The following is a 17,349-nucleotide window of genomic DNA, read 5'->3' as shown; positions in this document are numbered from 1 at the left end:
TGTGAGGTGTGGCATCTAAGTAATTTATTAAGCAATATATCCAGGACTAACCAATCATGGTGTCCTCTCACACCTTCTCCAATAGAGAGAGAGAGAGCAATTACAAAAGTACAATCCCACGGAAGAGATTAGGACTGGCATCCGTTCCCACACTTTCCAAGCATGGAATGTAAAAACAGACATGTGATGTAACAATCACACATCCAGCAACAGGAGAATGAAAATACTGACAGCAGGAGCCTGTAAAAGTAGGCCATCCCATTAAATATGCAGGGTTCTGGTTAGGAAAAAAAGTAGTTGGCAACCCCTTTGCCCAATTAATTTTTTTTTATTTCCATTCTCTTTTACACATTGCAACTTGACTGTGACTTATATGATGGATCTTGCCAATTCCCAGCATTTATGGAATGTCCATATGGAATAATCCCATGGGGCGCCTGTGGCAGCAGTGACCCCTGTTGTATTCGTAAGTGATATCCACTGAGTTATTTTGTTTTGCAAAAGAGATAAAAATGCAGTAAATATATATAAACAAGATGCCTCTCAAACCAACCATTCTATGAAAAATTGATTGTGTTGATCAGTCAAATCAGGAATTCCCATGCCTGACAATCCAAATCTGTAAACCTCCACGATAAGCTCACCAGCTGGCCTCAAGTAAACCACACTTTCACTTTCAGCCTCGATCTCCCCATCGGTATTCATGGGACATAATAATACTGACTGGCTGTTACAGAAGGCTTTGGAAATTTATTTATGAATGGCATATATATCCCACCTTTTTCTCCATGGAGCACAAGATGGCTTCTAATTTAATCCTCACATCAACCCTGCAAGATAGACCAGGCTGAGAGCGAGTGACTGGCCCAAGGCCACCAAAGGAGCTTCATGATGATTTGAAGGCTGGTCTCCCACTTCCTAATCTAGGACCTCAGGCTCTCATATTTGAAAGTGCCATTCCAATGCTCAAAACAAAACGGACATCAAATTAATGTTTCTTTTTGCACAGGAAGCCCTCTCAAATAATGACAATTTACTTCTCTATATTTTGTACAGACAAACCTCCGGACTTTTTTTTTTTTTTAAAAAAAGATATTTATTAAAGATTTTAAAGAATTCAAACAATACAACATATTTAAATCAAAAGAAAGAAGAAAGCAAAAAAGAAACATAGAACACATACAAAAATACAGAAAAAAGAAAAAATGCATAGAAAACATAGAAGAGAAAATACTTCATTTTCATTAGGTAACACTTTCATAACCCTCTTTCATGACTCCCTCACGTCTCCCTTTTCTGTATCCCTAGTTACAAAGTCATATTCCGCAATACTTCACCTTCCTTTTAAAAATTATTTTAAGTTATATATTTCAGCAATTATGTCTCCAATTTTACCTCTTGTTATCAAGAATTTAAATGTTTATACTTGACATAATATTATTCAAATTTCATCTTTGTTCTTATAGTTCAATTATTCTCATAAACCCTTCCACTAATTTGCTAATGCCATATTATTTTGTATCTTGCATCATTTTAACATTCATAAAGTTTACAATGCTTTTGTAAATAGTCCTTAAACTTTTTCCAATCCTCTTCCACTGTCTCTTCTCCCAGGTCTCGTATTCTGCCAGTCATTTCTGCCAATTCCATGTAGTCTATCAGTTGCATCTGCCATTCCTCCAGAGTGGGCAAATCTTGAGTCTTCCAATGCTTTGCGATGAGTATTCTTGCTGCTGTCGGCGCATACATAAAGAAAGTTCGATCCTTCTGTAACACCCTTTGGCCGACAATGCCCAAAAGGAAGGCCTCTGGTTTCTTAGGGAAGGTATATTTAAATACCTTTTTTAGCTCATTATAGATCATTTCCCAGAAAGCCTTGACCCTTGGGCAAGTCCACCAAAGGTGAAAGAATGTTCCTTCAGTCTCCTTACATTTCCAACATTTATTATCTGGCAAGTGGTATATTTTTGCAAGCTTGACTGGAGTCATGTACCACCTATATATCATTTTCATAATATTTTCTTTCAAGGCATTACATGCCGTGAACCTCACACCGGTGGTCCATAACCTTTCCCAGTCAGCAAACATAATATTGTAGCCAATGTCTTGTGCCCATTTTATCATAGCTGATTTGACCGTTTCATCCTGAGTGTTCCACTTTAACAGCAAGTTATACATTTTTTAAAGTACTTTAGTTTTTGGTTCTAACAGTTCTGTTTCTAGTTTCGATTTTTCCATCTGGAAGCCTATTTTTTTGTCCATATTGAAAACCTCCCTGATCTGGGCGTAGTGTAGCCAGTCTTGCACTTTATCCTTTAATTTCTCAAAACTCTGCAATTTCCAAGTGTCTCCATCTTTTTCTACTATTTCCCAATATTTTGGCCAGTTGGCCTCCATATTGAGTCTTTTCTGAGCCTTGGCTTCCATTGGTGATAACCACCTTGGGGTCTTATTTTCTAACAAATCTTTATATCTTATCCATTGAGCACTGCTTTCCTGACAATATGATTCTTAAAAGCTTTATGAGCTTTAACCTTGTCGTACCAAAGATATGCATGCCACCCAAATACATTGTTGAACCCTTCTAAATCCAAAACATCAGTGTTCTCAATAAGTAGCCACTCTTTCAACCAGCAGAAAGCTGCTGATTCATAATACAGTTTCATATCTGGCAGGGCAAACCCCCCCTTTTTCTTTCAAATCCGTTAATATTTTAAATTTTATTCTGGGCTTTTTGCCCTGCCAGACAAACCTGGAAATATCTCTTTGCCACCTCTTGAAACACTCCATCTTGTCCACAATCTGTAAGGTCTGAAACAAAAACAGCATTTTTGGCAATACATTCATCTTTATAGCAGCAATTCGACCCAACAAGGAAAGCTTCAATCTTGACCAAATTTCTAGATCCTTTTTTATTTCTGACCAGCATTTCTCATAGTTATCTTTAAATAAGTTCAAATTTTTAGCTGTCATGTTAACCCCTAGATATTTCACCTTCTTAACCACAATTAAGTCTGTCTCCTTCTGAAACCTTTCTTTCTCTACATTTGTCAAGTTTTTTTCCCAAAACCTTAGTTTTCTGCTTATTTAATTTAAATCCCGCCACCCGACCAAAGTCTTGAATCAGTTCCAATACCCTTTTCGTACTAGATTCTGGCTCCTGTAATGTCAAAACTACCGTATTTTTCGCTCTATTGGACGCACCGGACCACAGGACGCACCTAGTTTTTAGAGGGGGAAATCAAGGAAAAAAATATTATCCCTCCCCCCAGCCCCAAAGAGCAACGGACAGGCTGCACGCAGCCTGTCTGCTTCTCCCAGAGCTTCTTGGGGCTGCGGGGGAAGCCCGGGTTCCCCCACCAGCCCCAAAGAGCAAAGAAGCCAAGACAGCTCAGGGGATCCATAGCCGCGCAACCTCTCCAGCCAGGAGCTAAACCTCTCCAGCGCGGCTAAAGAAGAAGACAAGGCAGTCCAGGGCAGGCACTCACTGCCCTGGCTTCCTCTTTAGCCTTGCACAGCATCTTTAGTCTTGCACAACGGGATGGATTGCGCCCGCTGTCCACCGGGGCTGGACTAGATGACTCCTGGGGTTCCCTTCCAACCTTGCAATTCTATGACCTCGGAAGGTGTTTGGGGTCTCCACCACTGGAGGCTTTTAAGCAGCGGTTGGGGGACCATCTCTCTGGCGTTCTTTAGCTGTGATTCCTACATTGTGAGGGGGCTGGGCTAGATGACCCTCAGGTGGCCCTCCCAACTCTATACAGTCCTACAGTTCTGCAGCAGGAGATCCACAGCCACTTAGAATCATAGAATCATAGAATTGGAATAGACCACAAGGGCCATAGAGTCCAACCCCCTGCCAAGCAGGAAACACCATCAGGGCACTTCACACAATGCCCACACCATCAGAGCACTTCACACAATGCCCACACCATCAGGGCACTTCACACAATGCCCACTCCCAATTTTCATCTGAGAGACATGTGGCTTCAGTGTCTAGGCAGGTACCCCCCTACTTGCCACACTTCCCCCACCTCACTTAAGCTGAGGGAATTCCTGCCCAGAGAAGCTCCCAGGTGAGGCAAGGGTTAAGATCTACCTCTGGTAGATCTCTTGTGGCTGGAGAGGCACGCAAGGCTAAAGAGGAAGCCAGGGCAGTGGGATGGATTTGCGAAGGAGGCTTTGCGAAGCCTCCTCCCCCCCCCCCCCGGAGAGGCGCGCAAGTCTAAAGAGGAAGCCAAGGCAGCGAACGGGATGGATCGCGTTCCCTGCTCTGGCTTCCTCTTTAGCCTTGCGAAGTCTCCTCCCCCCCCCCCCGGCGCGCAAGTCTAAAGGGGAAGCCAGGCAGCGAGCGCGATCCATCCCGTTTGCTGCCTGGCTTCCCCTTTAGACTTGCGAAGCCCCCCCCCACCCCCCCACCCCCGGAGAGGCGCGCAAGTCTAAAGGGGAAGCCAGGCAGCGAGCGCGATCCATCCCGTTTGCTGCCTGGCTTCCCCTTTAGACTTGCGAAGCCCCCCACCCCCCCCACCCCCGGAGAGGCGCGCAAGTCTAAAGGGGAAGCCAGGCAGCAAACGGGATGGATCGCGCTTGCTGCCTGGCTTCCCCTTTAGACTTGCGAAGCCTCCCACCCCACCCCCACCCCCGGAGAGGCGCGAAAGTCTAAAGGGGAAGCCAGGCAGCAAACGGGATGGATCGCGCTTGCTGCCTGGCTTCCCCTTTAGACTTGCGAAGCCTCCCACCCCACCCCCACCCCCGGAGAGGCGCGCAAGTCTAAAGGGGAAGCCAGGCAGCGAGCGCGATCCATCCCGTTCGCTGCCTGGCTTCCCCTTTAGACTTGCGAAGCCCCCCACCCCCCCCACCCCCGGAGAGGCGCGCAAGTCTAAAGGGGAAGCCAGGCAGCGAACGGGATGGATCGCGCTTGCTGCCTGGCTTCCCCTTTAGACTTGCAAAGCCCCCCCACCCCCGGAGAGGCGCGCAAGTCTAAAGGGGAAGCCAGGCAGCGAACGGGATGGATCGCGCTCGCTGCCCTGGCTTCCTCTTTAGCCTTGCGAAGCCTCCCCCCGGCTGGAGAGGTTGTGCAAGGTTTTTCTAGAGGAGGGAGAAGGGACTGACTGGCGGCGTCAGTCCCTTCTCCCTCTTGGGGAAAAGCCCGCAAGAGCCGCGCGAAGCTTGTGTGGGGCTCTTGAGGGCTTTTCCTGCCTGCCTCCTCCCTGCATTCGCTCCATAGGACGCACAGACTTTTCCCCTTAGTTTTTAAGACGGGAAAAGTGCGTCCTATGGTGCGAAAAATACGGTAAGTCATCTGCAAAAGCTTTAAGTTTGTACTGTTTGGCTCCGACCTGAATTCCTTCAACCAGCCGGTCCCCTCTGATCATGTTCAAGAGCACCTCCAGGACTGAAATGAATAACAGTGGGGTGATAGGGCATCCAAGTCGTGTTCCTTTTTCAATCTTGAACTCTTTTGTCACCACATTATTAACTATCAATTTAGCCTTTTGTTCTGAGTAGATTGCTTCTATACCATTTTCAAACCCCCGTCCCACTCCCATCCCTTTAAGATTTTTCTTCATAAAATTCCATGAAATATTATCAAAGGCTTTCTCCCCGTCGATAAAGATCAGAACTGCTTTTGTATTAATGTTCACTTGCAAAAGTTTCAAAATGTCAATAATGTTCCTTGTATTGTCCGACAGGTGTCTGCCTGGGAGAAAGCTTGCCTGATCTTTATGGATCACTTCGTTTAGCACTCTTTTTAGTCTATTTGCTAAAATGTCAGCAAAGATTTTGTAATCCACATTCAACAGGGAAATGGGACGGTAGTTCTTAAGTTGTGTCTTCAGTTTCAGATTTAGGAATCAATGTGATTAAAGCTTCTTTCCACAAAACCTCCGGACTTTAGATCCTCGGAAGGACTCTGGGGAAGTAAGTCATATCCATTGAGTTGGTGTTCCCACTTACTTGTGAATGCTTGCTCCTTTATAATTCTGATTTCCTGATCTACACTCTACATCTTCACTGGAGGAAGCAGAAGCAGGGCTTTGCATGTGCTAAAGAAATAGTCAGCAATGAGTTTATGGATCAGGGTAGCTGATAATATATTCATATAATATTAACTCTGTTTCTTTAAGTAAAAGGTTGGATTCAGTTTTGATGCAGCACTTCTAGGTTCTGCATCTTCTTTTAAGCATTAGAAGCTCAAGGTTTTCATCTGTCCACAGGGAATTTTGATACCGTGGATGTTCATATGTTCTTAACTGTTCTTAACCTGAAACTGTTCCTAACCTGAAGCACCACTTTAGCTAATGGGGCCTCCTGCTGCTGCCGTGCTGCCAGAGCATGACTTCTGTTCTTATCCTGAAGCAAAGTTATTAACCCGATGTAATATTTCTGGGTTAGCGGAGTCTGTAACCTGAAGCGTATGTAACCTGAAGCGTTTGTAACCCAAGGTACCACTGTACTGTGGTTTTGCTTTTGTTTAGTTTAAATTCTGCTACCTGTCCAAACTCTTGTATCAGCTCCAGTGTCTTAACTGCACTGCAGTCTGGGGCTTGTAATGTCAATACTAGAACATCCGCAAAGGCTTTTAATTTATATTGTTTGGTTCCTACTGTAATACCTTTAATTTGTTCATCCTTTCTAATCATACTTAGCAAGACCTCTAGAACTGAAATAAACAGCAGAGGGGGAAAGTGGGCACCCTTGCCTGGTTCCCTTCTCAATTCCAATTTCCTCCGAAACCACATTATTTACAATAATTTTAGCTTTGTGTTCCTGATACCATTAAAAAAATCGCTTTAATACCATTTAAAAAATATTGGCCCACCCCCATACTCTCAAAATTATATAGCATAAAACTCCAAGATACATTGTCAAAGGCCTTCTCTGCATCAATAACCATTAACATTGCTTTACAACTCTTCCTTGCTTCCAGCTTTTCCAGGATATCCACCATATTTCTAATATTGCCTTTCATATGTCTTCCAGGCAGAAATCCTGCCTGGTCCTTGTGGATATACCTAGATAAAACCTTCTTTAGCCTGTTAGCCATTATATTTGCCAAAATTTTATAATCCACATTGAGTAGGGAGATTGGTCTATAGGTTTTAACATTGGATCTATCTTGACCCTGTTTAGGAATCAGAGTGATATAAGCTTCCTTCCAGGTTTCAGGAGCCTTGCCCTCTCGTAAAATCTAATTAGATACTTCTACCAGCTGTTGAATAAGCCAATCATTCAGTGTCTTGTAATATTTTGCTGATAGACCATCAGGTCCCGGTGCCTTGCCAAGTTGCATTGAGTTTATTGCCTGTTCCACTTTCTGTCTTGTAACTGAACCTTTTAGTAGGATCTTTTTATTTTCCAGAATCTGCTACAATTCATTAGTCTTTATAAATTTCTCAATTTTTACCAAATCCTCTTTGTCCTTCTTATACAGTTGTTTATAATATTTGTAAAAATATTTTCTTATGTCTACAGGGTTCTCTACAGATTTTTTCTCTGTTACAATATTTGTGATAGTACTTTGCTTTTGTCTCTTCTTTAATTGCCAGGCTAATAAATTCCCACATTTATTTGCAGATTCAAAATTTCTTTGTTTCATCCTTCTCAACTTCCATTCTATTTCTTGATTTACAAGCTGTGAATATTGAACCTGTAAGACCTTAATTTCTTTTTGAATCTGCAAATTCTTTGGGTTTCCTCTTAGCTTCTTCTCTTTGTCTTTTAGTTGTTCCATAATTTTATCCTTTCTCTCATTCTGTGACTTTCTCCTAGTTGAATTTTGTTGTATCAGAAACTATCTCATTACTGCTTTGCTGGCATCCCAAATAACCCTTGTTTCCGTTCCTTGGATCATATTAAGTTCACATTAGTTCTTTAGGGTTTTGGGGGCCTTATTAACAATTGATGTACTTGAACCCAGATTTTAAGAGGGTAAACGACTGATTTGAGTGTTTCCCAAGGTTGGTGACCAGAAAGGTACAAGATTTGAAAGCTGTTTCTTTTGAGGAATATTGGAGGAGCTCAGCATGTTCAACCTGGAAAAGAGAACATTAATATTTGCCAGGCTGCAATGGGATATTTTTCCAGAGGGCAGGACTGGAAACAAAGGGATGGAAATAACAAAGAAGCAGGTTTTGCGTGACAATCTGTAAGGGAACTTGTCATTGAAGATCTTGCATTGAGCAAGGGAGGGACCAGTTGATCTCCAGGTCACTTTTGGCTCTCCATCCAGCTGTACATACACTGAACTTTATCCTGCTCTTCTTCCCAAAGGAGACTGGGGCACAAATATCTCTACTCATTTCATATAAAACTATTCATATAAAACTATTTTTAATTATATTATCTATTTGACTTATATACCAAGCTTCATCAAAACATCCCAGGGCAGTTCAAATGATAAACACAGAAGATAAAAGCACAGATGTATAAGGAGAAAAATTGAAAAGAGATTTTTGTTTCTTGCCTTTCTTGGTTATAAGTTTAAGATCAGGGGCTGTTTTCCCTTCTTTTAAAAATGCTATCTGTAAGTACCAGTGAACTGTTACTTTGTTTTTTTCGTTTATGTTTTGAAAAAGAGATAAAAATACAGCAGATAAATAAATAAGGCCCCTCTAAACATGACCATTCTATCAAAAAATGATGATGTTGACCAGAACTTCAGTCAAATCAAAACTTTCCTCGCCAAGCCTGTCCATCTAAATCAGTGACCATCTTTCTTTCCAGGAGAAGGTGCAATATAAATTTCAGAATTAAAGATAAAGTAATAGTTAGCACCACCTTTCCTGTAAGATGCTGTGTCACTTTGAGGGTCCAGCCTATGCCATCACCTTCTACAGCAATGGAGTAGGGGATCCTCAGGTCTCCCTGGGTCTTTGTGTGGTGGAGTCCTCAGAGTCAGTGACTGTCAGTGGCCTATCCTGACATCCAGGATGGGCCAGGGGATGTCAGCAGTGATCTTGCAAATTCCTCTGAGAGCTCTTCTGGGGCTGCGCCTGCATGTCCTCTTCCTTTCTGCTACAGATTCCTTAAATGTTCCATTGAGTCCAGGGACGCGGACTTATAAAAAATATTGGGGGGGGGGGGCCCGGGAAAGCTCATGAATAATAAATAAGCTCATGAATATGCAAATAAAGTGGCGCCGCCTCCTCGTGAGTGAATAGGGGAGAGTGTGCTGCGCCTATTAATCAGCTCCGAAGGAAATTGGGTGGAGCTTTTGCTCGGGAGGGAGGGCAGGAGGCATGCAGCCCGACCCTGTGCATCTTGGGCAGGGGGAGGGGCGGCGATGGCGCTCTGCTGGAGGGGCGCCGGAGATTATTGGGGGGGCGGAGCCACCCCAAACGAATTTTTGAGGGGGCTCGGGCCCCCTCAAGCCCCATGGAGTCGGCGCCTATGATTGAGTCCTTCCAACACTACAGTTTTATGATCCTCCCTCATCTCCTGAAGGTGAGCAATCTGACTCCAGACTCATGGAAGTGTAATCGATTACAGATTTCCTTCTTTCTTTTATTCAGGATAAACATCAGTGTGTGATGAAATGGAGGGTTCTGCCAGAAGGGAATCACCAAACGCTGCCCGTCTGGTCTAACTCTTCCAGCTTCCTGTGGCTTCAATGCACAATGCTGTTCCCTTCAATGACATCAGTGAACGGCCCACATCCATAGGTGTGAAAGCGTGATTGCTACACTGATTCTTCTGGATCTTTGCTTGTGGAAGTGGTTCTGATCAATCCATTTGTGAAAGCAGGCAATGAAATAAAAATCATCTAATTAAATGCAAATTAAACTGCAATTGCAAAATTGTATTTTTTCATTTTTTTAAAAAAAGCATCTCAGGCTAAATATGACCCACCTCCAGTGGAAGCACTGTTGGCTTTTTTTGCAGTATGGTAGCGCTGCAGAGAGCTTGCTGGGGAGACCATGCATCAAAAAGGGACTCAAAAATAACTTAAAGAAGGTTTTAATAAGAAAAACAAAAACTCCATTTACACTAAATACATCAACAAACCAGACCCAACCACCAACCCATCCCCCAGGGTAATGGGAGAGCTAGGTGCTGCTCCTTATATACTCTACCCAATTCCTGACACAGTTTAATCAGTACAACTCAGCAGCACCTGCTATGTTTCACAGCTGTAAAGCTGGGTCTCGTTAGTTTGCTCTGGCCCTTGCTCCGGCCCCTTAAAGACACACACATCGGGTGGAACAATGATGAACCTTTACATGTAAAGAAACCATTCAACATTTCCCCTGCGGTTCATCATTGTGGAACAAAAACATAAAGCATACTTTGTACATGTTTTTCATGTGTAACCTTTGGAAGTGCTTTTGTAAAAATGTCCGCAATTTGATTGTCACCTGGAACATATTGAAATACAACCATTTCATCAGCAATTAGTTTCTTTTCAAATTCTAAACGTAAATATGACCCACCTCCAGTGGAAGCACATCATATCTGCCCAAGATCCCTCTTGACAGAAGTCCTCATCCCCAAGTCCCAGGAGCAGATAACTGAAGTCATTGCTTTTCATGCATCCAGGCAGAGTTTGGGTTTCACTGCCAAGTTGGTTATGTGAACATGGGTTGGATAGGCTGAACTCAACCCAGACTGGAGCCATGACCTAAATGGAGCTGATTATTAAGGAGCCACTGCCTTGGGGGTGCCCATAGGTCACTGAGAGTGGTATTTAATGCTGCTGAATGCACCCCAGTTTCATTGATTTCCATGGGTGTACTCTGAGAAGGACTAAGAATTTTCTGAAGGGGCAGTTTCAGGAATCTCTGAATTAGAGAAGGAACTTAGGGAGGTGCCAGGGAGTGTGGGATGGGGGGTAGGGAAGAAAATGAAGAGTCAGGAGGGCTATGGTTGCCTAATGATCAAGATCTCAGGTTCAATCTTGATCTGGTTCTTTCGTTTTTTTTCATCTTTAATTAACATACATTAATTCATAACATAGCCAAGTATAATTGCAGATGCGAAGTAAAATAAATCACGAGCAGAAAAGGATATCTAAAGTTCAACACATAGGAATACATATCTGTCAGGGGTTCAGGAGCAGAGGCAAGGGAGGAAACAGAGAGCGAGGGGGAGGAGGCAGAAGAAAAGATGAGTGATGACGACGACCCGAGATCTCCGAGTCTTTCCAGTGAATCAGAAGATTCACAGAAAGGAGCACCAGTGGCCAGGGCAAGGGGGGAGCCTAGGAGGACACCCCAGGAAGAAAGGGCCAGAGGGGGATGAAAGGGGAGCAGTTGGAAATCGGGACCAGCGTCACCAACAGAGAGCAGGGGAGAGGAAGGGCGTCAGGTATCAAGCGCTGGCAGCTCACAACAGGAGGGAGGGCACGAATCAGGAGTGGCCACACCTCCATCGGGGAGCGAAGAAACGGTCAGACGGAAAGTGGAAGGTTGGGCGCGCGCGCCAAGTTCAAATGCACAGGAAGGTGGCGCAGTAAGCAGCCCGGAAAGGGAGCCAGGTCCTAAAGCCCGGCGCAAGGAGACAGGAGGGTCCGGGGGGTCAGCGTCAGAAGAATCCCGGAAGGAAGAGACCCCGGGGGGCAGAGGGACCCAGAGAAGAACAGTCAGGCGGAAAAGGTGGAGTAAGGCTAGGATATTAAGTTGGTGTACAAGGGGCGGAGACTCAGACGGAGCTTCGCCGGTCTAACCCATAAGACGTAGAGTTGCACGCAGCAGCTTGAGAATGGAAACTGTAACTCAATAAAGACTTTTACTAAATGATCGCTGGCTAGCGTGATCCTCTGTGAGCTAGGATCTGGAAGCAGCTCTGACAATATCCATGCCACTTTTATTTATTTGTTTAGACAATTCTCTCCCAACTTTCCCCCAAGGTAGTCAACCGGATGTACATCATTTTCTTTCATGAGCCTATGCGTCCCAATGGTGACTAAGGAACTAATGGCATCAATACCACGCTGATGCCCTTAGTTCCTTAGTCACCACTACCTAAAAGGCCCTCTGCCTGCTTCCCTGTAACCTCGCCTCTCCCAGTGAAGGAAACGCCAGAAGGTCCTTGAAGCTGGACCTCTATCTGCATATCTGAGGTTGTTGGTATTTGCTGCAATTTCCTCTTAGATCTCTGCCAAAGGGAAAACAGCTCCAGGCTGCAAACAGGTATTTTGTGCAACTCTCAGCATCCAAACTCTTCTCTCTTAACTCATCCTATGCGATTGATTCAATTTGGAGAACTTCCTAATATTTACGTGCAGAACAGCCTTTCTCCTGCTGTTTTCTTTCCATATCAGTTAACAGATTTCCTGTCATCCCACAAAAGCTGTTGCCAACTTCACGGAGCCTGGATAGAAAGGAAGTGGAATTTCGGGTAAGAGCTCGGCTGTAATGCAGTTTGATACAACCTCTTTGGGTTGGACTGTTCAGTTCGACTGAAGTTGCCATACCAACCAAGAAAGAAACTTTTCAGTGTGCTTTTCTCCTGGTCTGTACCTTTTTGGATGCATTTTGCTTAACAGGCTTGTTTTTGTGATTCATGTAGTTTTATGTCCATTGCCGCCATTATAGGCTTCCCACACAAACACCCACATAAATCAATGACTTCATCCCATCATTCATAAGTTATAAACACAAGCAAGAACAAGAAATGTAAGAATTAACAAAAAGAAAGAAACCACCAAGAAGATATAAGGAGACAACTGTGAGCAGAAACATTGTTTAAATTGTTTTGATCAGTTGTACTCTGCTTTTCAGTCAAAAGGTTCCCATAGTGGCTTATGTACAATTTAAAAAACAAAAAGCCAAAAATGGCACACAAGCCGAGAAGGACAGGAAGGGAAGAGGAAAAAAAACAACCTGAACTCCTTACCAATTTCTAGACATTCATGGCCAGCTGACCCAGTTCCGGACCAGGAGGTGCCTGATTCAGCTTGGCCTCCAGCAAAAGCAGATTCCATGAGCCCTACTTACTATCTCTTCCCAAGAGACAATCTGGTGGAGTGGTCCATTAGGAGCTCCATCTTTCCTGCACTGCTTGCATCTCCCCTGGGAGCCTTTGCACTTTCCTTCCTTGGAGGTTTATAAGCAGAGGTTGGATGGTCATCTGTCATGGATGCTTTAGCTGAGATTCCTGCATTGCAGAGGTTGGAGTAGATGAGCCTTCGAGTCTCTTCAGCAGAAATGTTGCTTTTTCAGATGGTTTTTTTAGAATAAATAATGCTTTTAATTATTGCTTTTTTCTTCATTCTGATATCCTGATCTACACTCTACATCTTCACTGGAGTAAGGAGAAGAAGGGCTTTGCTCCTGCTAAAGGAAATAGTGATCAATCACTTTATATATCAGAGTAGCTGATAATACACTCAGAGCATATTTACCTGAGTTAAAGAGATCTGAATGGAATAGATAAATAAATAAATAAATAAATAAGGTCCCTCTAAACCTGACCCAAAAATGATGATGTTGACCAGAGCTTCAGTCAAATAAGGACTTTCCATGCCTGTCCATCAAAATCAGTGACCATGTTGCTGTCCAGGAGAAGGTGTCTCCTGAACTCTGGGCTATGGTAAGGCCAGGCAAAACTGGGGGGAAGCTCAGTTTACCGGAATTTCTGGGAGGAATATCCTCAGACAACCAAACATTAACACAGGGAACATGGATGGATTGTTAGATAACAAAATCTCAGACCCTCCAACATTTGGCCAATTAAACTTGGGACGTGCGTCTTTCAGTGCCATACTCCCGGGCAATGAGCTCGGGCTTCCCCTCTCTAACCCCCTTTCATTGCCTCCTTCTCCTCCAGTGGGGGCAGCATTGGGCAGAGGAAGCTTGGCTAATGGGTCCAGTGGGGGCAACCTGACCTGCATCACCAGCAGCTCCCCTTCCTCCACCTCCATGGGCTACAGCACAGCCACCTTTTTTCAACCAAAGACATTCATCTGGGTGCTGAACTTTCAAAGGAGCTGCCATCAAAAACGGGACATCCAATCAGAAGCTAGGATAGCTTCTGTAAACCTGGGATGTTCCAGTTGAATCAGGACTATTGATGGATAAGCAATCTCCATTTCTAGTCGTCTTGACATCAGGCATAGCGGACTACTGGGCCTCCGATTGTTGTTGGACTACAATTCCCATCATCAATGAACTGCAATTCCCACAAGCCCTGGTTTATTCTGTGTGGGTTGAAGCCAAAGAGAGAGGGAGAGATAATTATTAGCAGCATGAGGATGAGGTTATGGGAGTCGGAACTTAAGAGGTTAAGTTGTTCCCATGATGCCTCAGCATTCTGACGTCAGATTTGGAAGCTGGGAGGAGCTTTCCTGTCTGTTCCCTCTCGGTCGTTGAGAGAGAGAGACGCAGTTTGTAATGGCTGCGAGGAGTCCTGGAGTTTTCTGAGAAAATGATGAAATAAAGAGCTGTAAATGGACATTGCTGTGCTCTGTGTGTTTGTCGGAAGCAAGTGACAGTTTGCTGCTGTGTTTTACTCTGCTGGGCGTGCATGAAAGAAGCAGATTGCACCGCTGAGAAGGAAGCGTGCCGGACCGCTGTAAAGAGCTAATTGGAGTATAAATCAATTAGCACGTCAAGGACTAACCAAAACATCTACAGGTTATGGTCCCTAAATTACCGCTTGTAAAACTGTCACTGGAGGCTGCCGGAAAGCTTTGAAGTTGCGTTCGGATGGCAGTGGAGTTGGCGAAAGTGGAGGTCTGTATTTGAGGCAAGCAGCTAGCTGAAAGACGCAAAGGTTTGCCTGTGCTGAATGCAGAAGTGCTGAGAGCAGCAGGAAATCGTTTCTCCACGGAGAGGGGCCGGAAGAGCTGGTGATCTGTGAGTATAGCTTGGGGCACCTTGGGAGAACGGGAAACCATGGCAGAAGGCCACGATTCATATTCCGTACCTTTCGAAAAATTGGACGGAAAGAATTGGCAAGAATATAGCAGGAGGCTGAAGGCATGGCTGGTAGCGAAGGGTCTTTGGGAGGCAGTGCAGGGACCCCCACTTGCTACGCCAGGGGCTGGAGCTACATCAGCTGAGATAGCAGAAGCACGTAATTCCCAGAGGAGGAACCAGAGGGCCCTGGGAGCAATCGTGCTTAGCCTGGATGGTTCGCAGCTACCTTTGGTTGAGGGCCTGGAAAATGCTTGTGAGGCTTATCAGGCGTTGGAACGGGTACACCACAGAACCACGGCTGGGGCAAAGATCCACACCACCAGACGCTTGTTTGAGATGAAGTTACGTCCTGGGGATAGCATCAGGAAGCATGTAACTGATATGCTGGCCGTGTTTAACCAGCTGAGACTGTTGGGTATCGATTTTCCAGAGGAGCAGAAGGTGTACATTTTGCTCAGCTCTCTGGACAAGAGTTATGACAATCTGTGTCTAACTCTGGAGTCTATGGATCCGCAACAGCTGACGCTTCATTACGTGACAGGACGCTTGCAGGACGAACAAGAGAAACGCCAGAAAGAGGGCAGGGCTGGCACCGGGAGCTCTGGGTGTAAGGGCGGAACCAAGCCAGCGGAATGCACGGTTCAGGCGTTTTCCATTCGTCGGTGCTACGTGTGTAATTCTACTGAACATCTGCGACGAAATTGCCCCCACCGGAGCAGAGAGGCAAGGCAGGATGTTGTCAAGGTCAGCTCCCATGGGAATCAGTCGGGTTTCCATGGCAACCAGCCTGGGAGAGCAGCCAGGCGTGGGACAGAAGCAGGTGGACGTGACAAACACCAGGAGGAGATTTACCAAATAACAGCCAGCATGGCGCTGTTTGAAAACAGCTGTGAGAAGGGCTCAGAGTTTTGTTTTGTTATTGACTCTGCAGCTAATCGCAACTTGATTCCAGAGACCCCTGCTGTCGAGATGTGGAATTGCAGAGCAGTTCTGGCCGGAAAGACTGTGCTTTTTGCAAATGGACAGAAAAGAAATGTAACTAACGTCGCAAATCTGTTTATGTCTCTTTTACAGGAGGAGTTGGAGTGCTGTATTGTTCCAGGGATACACCACTGTCTTTTGTCTGTGCCTTATTTGTTAAAAAAGGGATTTAAGGTTTGTTTTGATAATGATGTCTGCACAATCTCCAAAGGAGGGAGGATACTTGCCAAGGTTAAAAAGGGGCAGAATGATCTCTTCATTCTTAAAACGTCTCTGGAGGGTGAGGGGAAAGTTGAGAAAGCACAAGCCCTGTGTGCTAAAATTCCCGCTCATGTGGAATGTGCTCATATCTGGCATGAAAGGACAGCTCATAGTTCTTTAGAAGAACTACAGACGCTACCTGAGGTCGCCAAAGGGTGTCACATCGTAGAATGTGGATGTGCGATAGATTGTGAAGCATGCAGACATGCAAAGGTAAAAGGGTGCAGTTACCCAAGGGTGGATAGGGTAGCCACAAGACCTTTTGAGCTGGTTCACATAGATCTGTTGGGTCCTGTAAAGGAACCAAGTCTGGGAGGGTCAAGGTTTCTGCTCACGATGCAGGATAATTTTACGCAGAATACCTGGACTCTTGGGCTCAAATCCAAGGATGATGCAGCACAGCTGATCAGAAGCTGGATTGAGGAGGTGGAACAAAGGTTTTCCACCAGAGTGCAAGCTGTCACAAGTGACAGAGGAGCCCAGTCAACAGGTTCTGCTTTGCAGAAGTTCTTTCACAAGAAAGGGATACGTCACACAGTGACTTCACCCAATCAGAGGGGGGAGGCAGAGCTACGATGTGAGGCTCTGGTCCAGACTGCAAAGGTGTTGCTGAAAGATTCTGGGTTGCCACCAAAGTTTTGGCTGGAGGCAATCAGGTATGTGAGCTTCACCTGGAATCGGACCTACAATTCAGTGGTAGGTGACACACCGTTTGGTTTGTTGCATGGCAGGAAACCCCAGATTCATTTTCTGCGCAAGTTTGGGTCGGAAGCATCTGTGCCAGTGCCAAAAGTTTTGCAGGGGCCAGATGGATCCAAGTTCCGGAAAATGATCTTCTGTGGGTATGAGCCAGCAGCACGTGCATGGAGGTTTGCGTTCCCATCAGGTGATCAGAGTAAACTGCTGATCAGCAAACACGCTGAGTTCTACGAACAGGATGAAAGGTCAAAGACTCCTGTCAAGCGTGATGTTCTATCAGAATGTCTTTCTGATTCAGAACAGGAAGATTCTGAGGGGGAGGAAGGAGAGGCTGAGTCTGCTGATGACGATCAGGTCACTGACCAAGGTCTGGAGCAGGGTGGGGCATCTCCACAAGGTGTTAAAAGAGAGGCCAAGAGTGAGCCAAGTTCTCCAGTGAGTGTGATGGAGAGGATTCAAAGACGTTTTAAGTCAGAGGGGGAATCCAGAGATGCTGAGGAAACACCTGCTAGTGATGGTGAGCCAGGGGAAGCATCTGGGTTTGTAC

General features: G+C 45.1%; 1 protein-coding gene across 1 annotated transcript in view; it reads left to right on the top strand.

Annotated features, from left to right (window-relative positions):
* LOC310702787 (uncharacterized protein) overlaps positions 1-1,073 on the top strand; it is a 55,255-nt gene extending 54,182 nt beyond the window's left edge. The window contains exon 4 of the transcript XR_014523603.1: positions 1,057-1,073. The gene's annotated coding sequence lies outside the window, so the exon portion shown is untranslated. The remainder of the gene's footprint in view (positions 1-1,056) is intronic.
* The last annotated feature ends 16,276 nt before the right edge of the window (positions 1,074-17,349 follow it).

Source organism: Podarcis liolepis, assembly GCF_965112155.1.
Source record: "Podarcis liolepis genome assembly, chromosome: 3".
Classification (NCBI taxonomy): Eukaryota; Metazoa; Chordata; class Lepidosauria; order Squamata; family Lacertidae; genus Podarcis; species Podarcis liolepis.
Note: the sequence above shows the minus strand (reverse complement) of the source record. Positions and strands in the feature narration are given on the sequence as shown.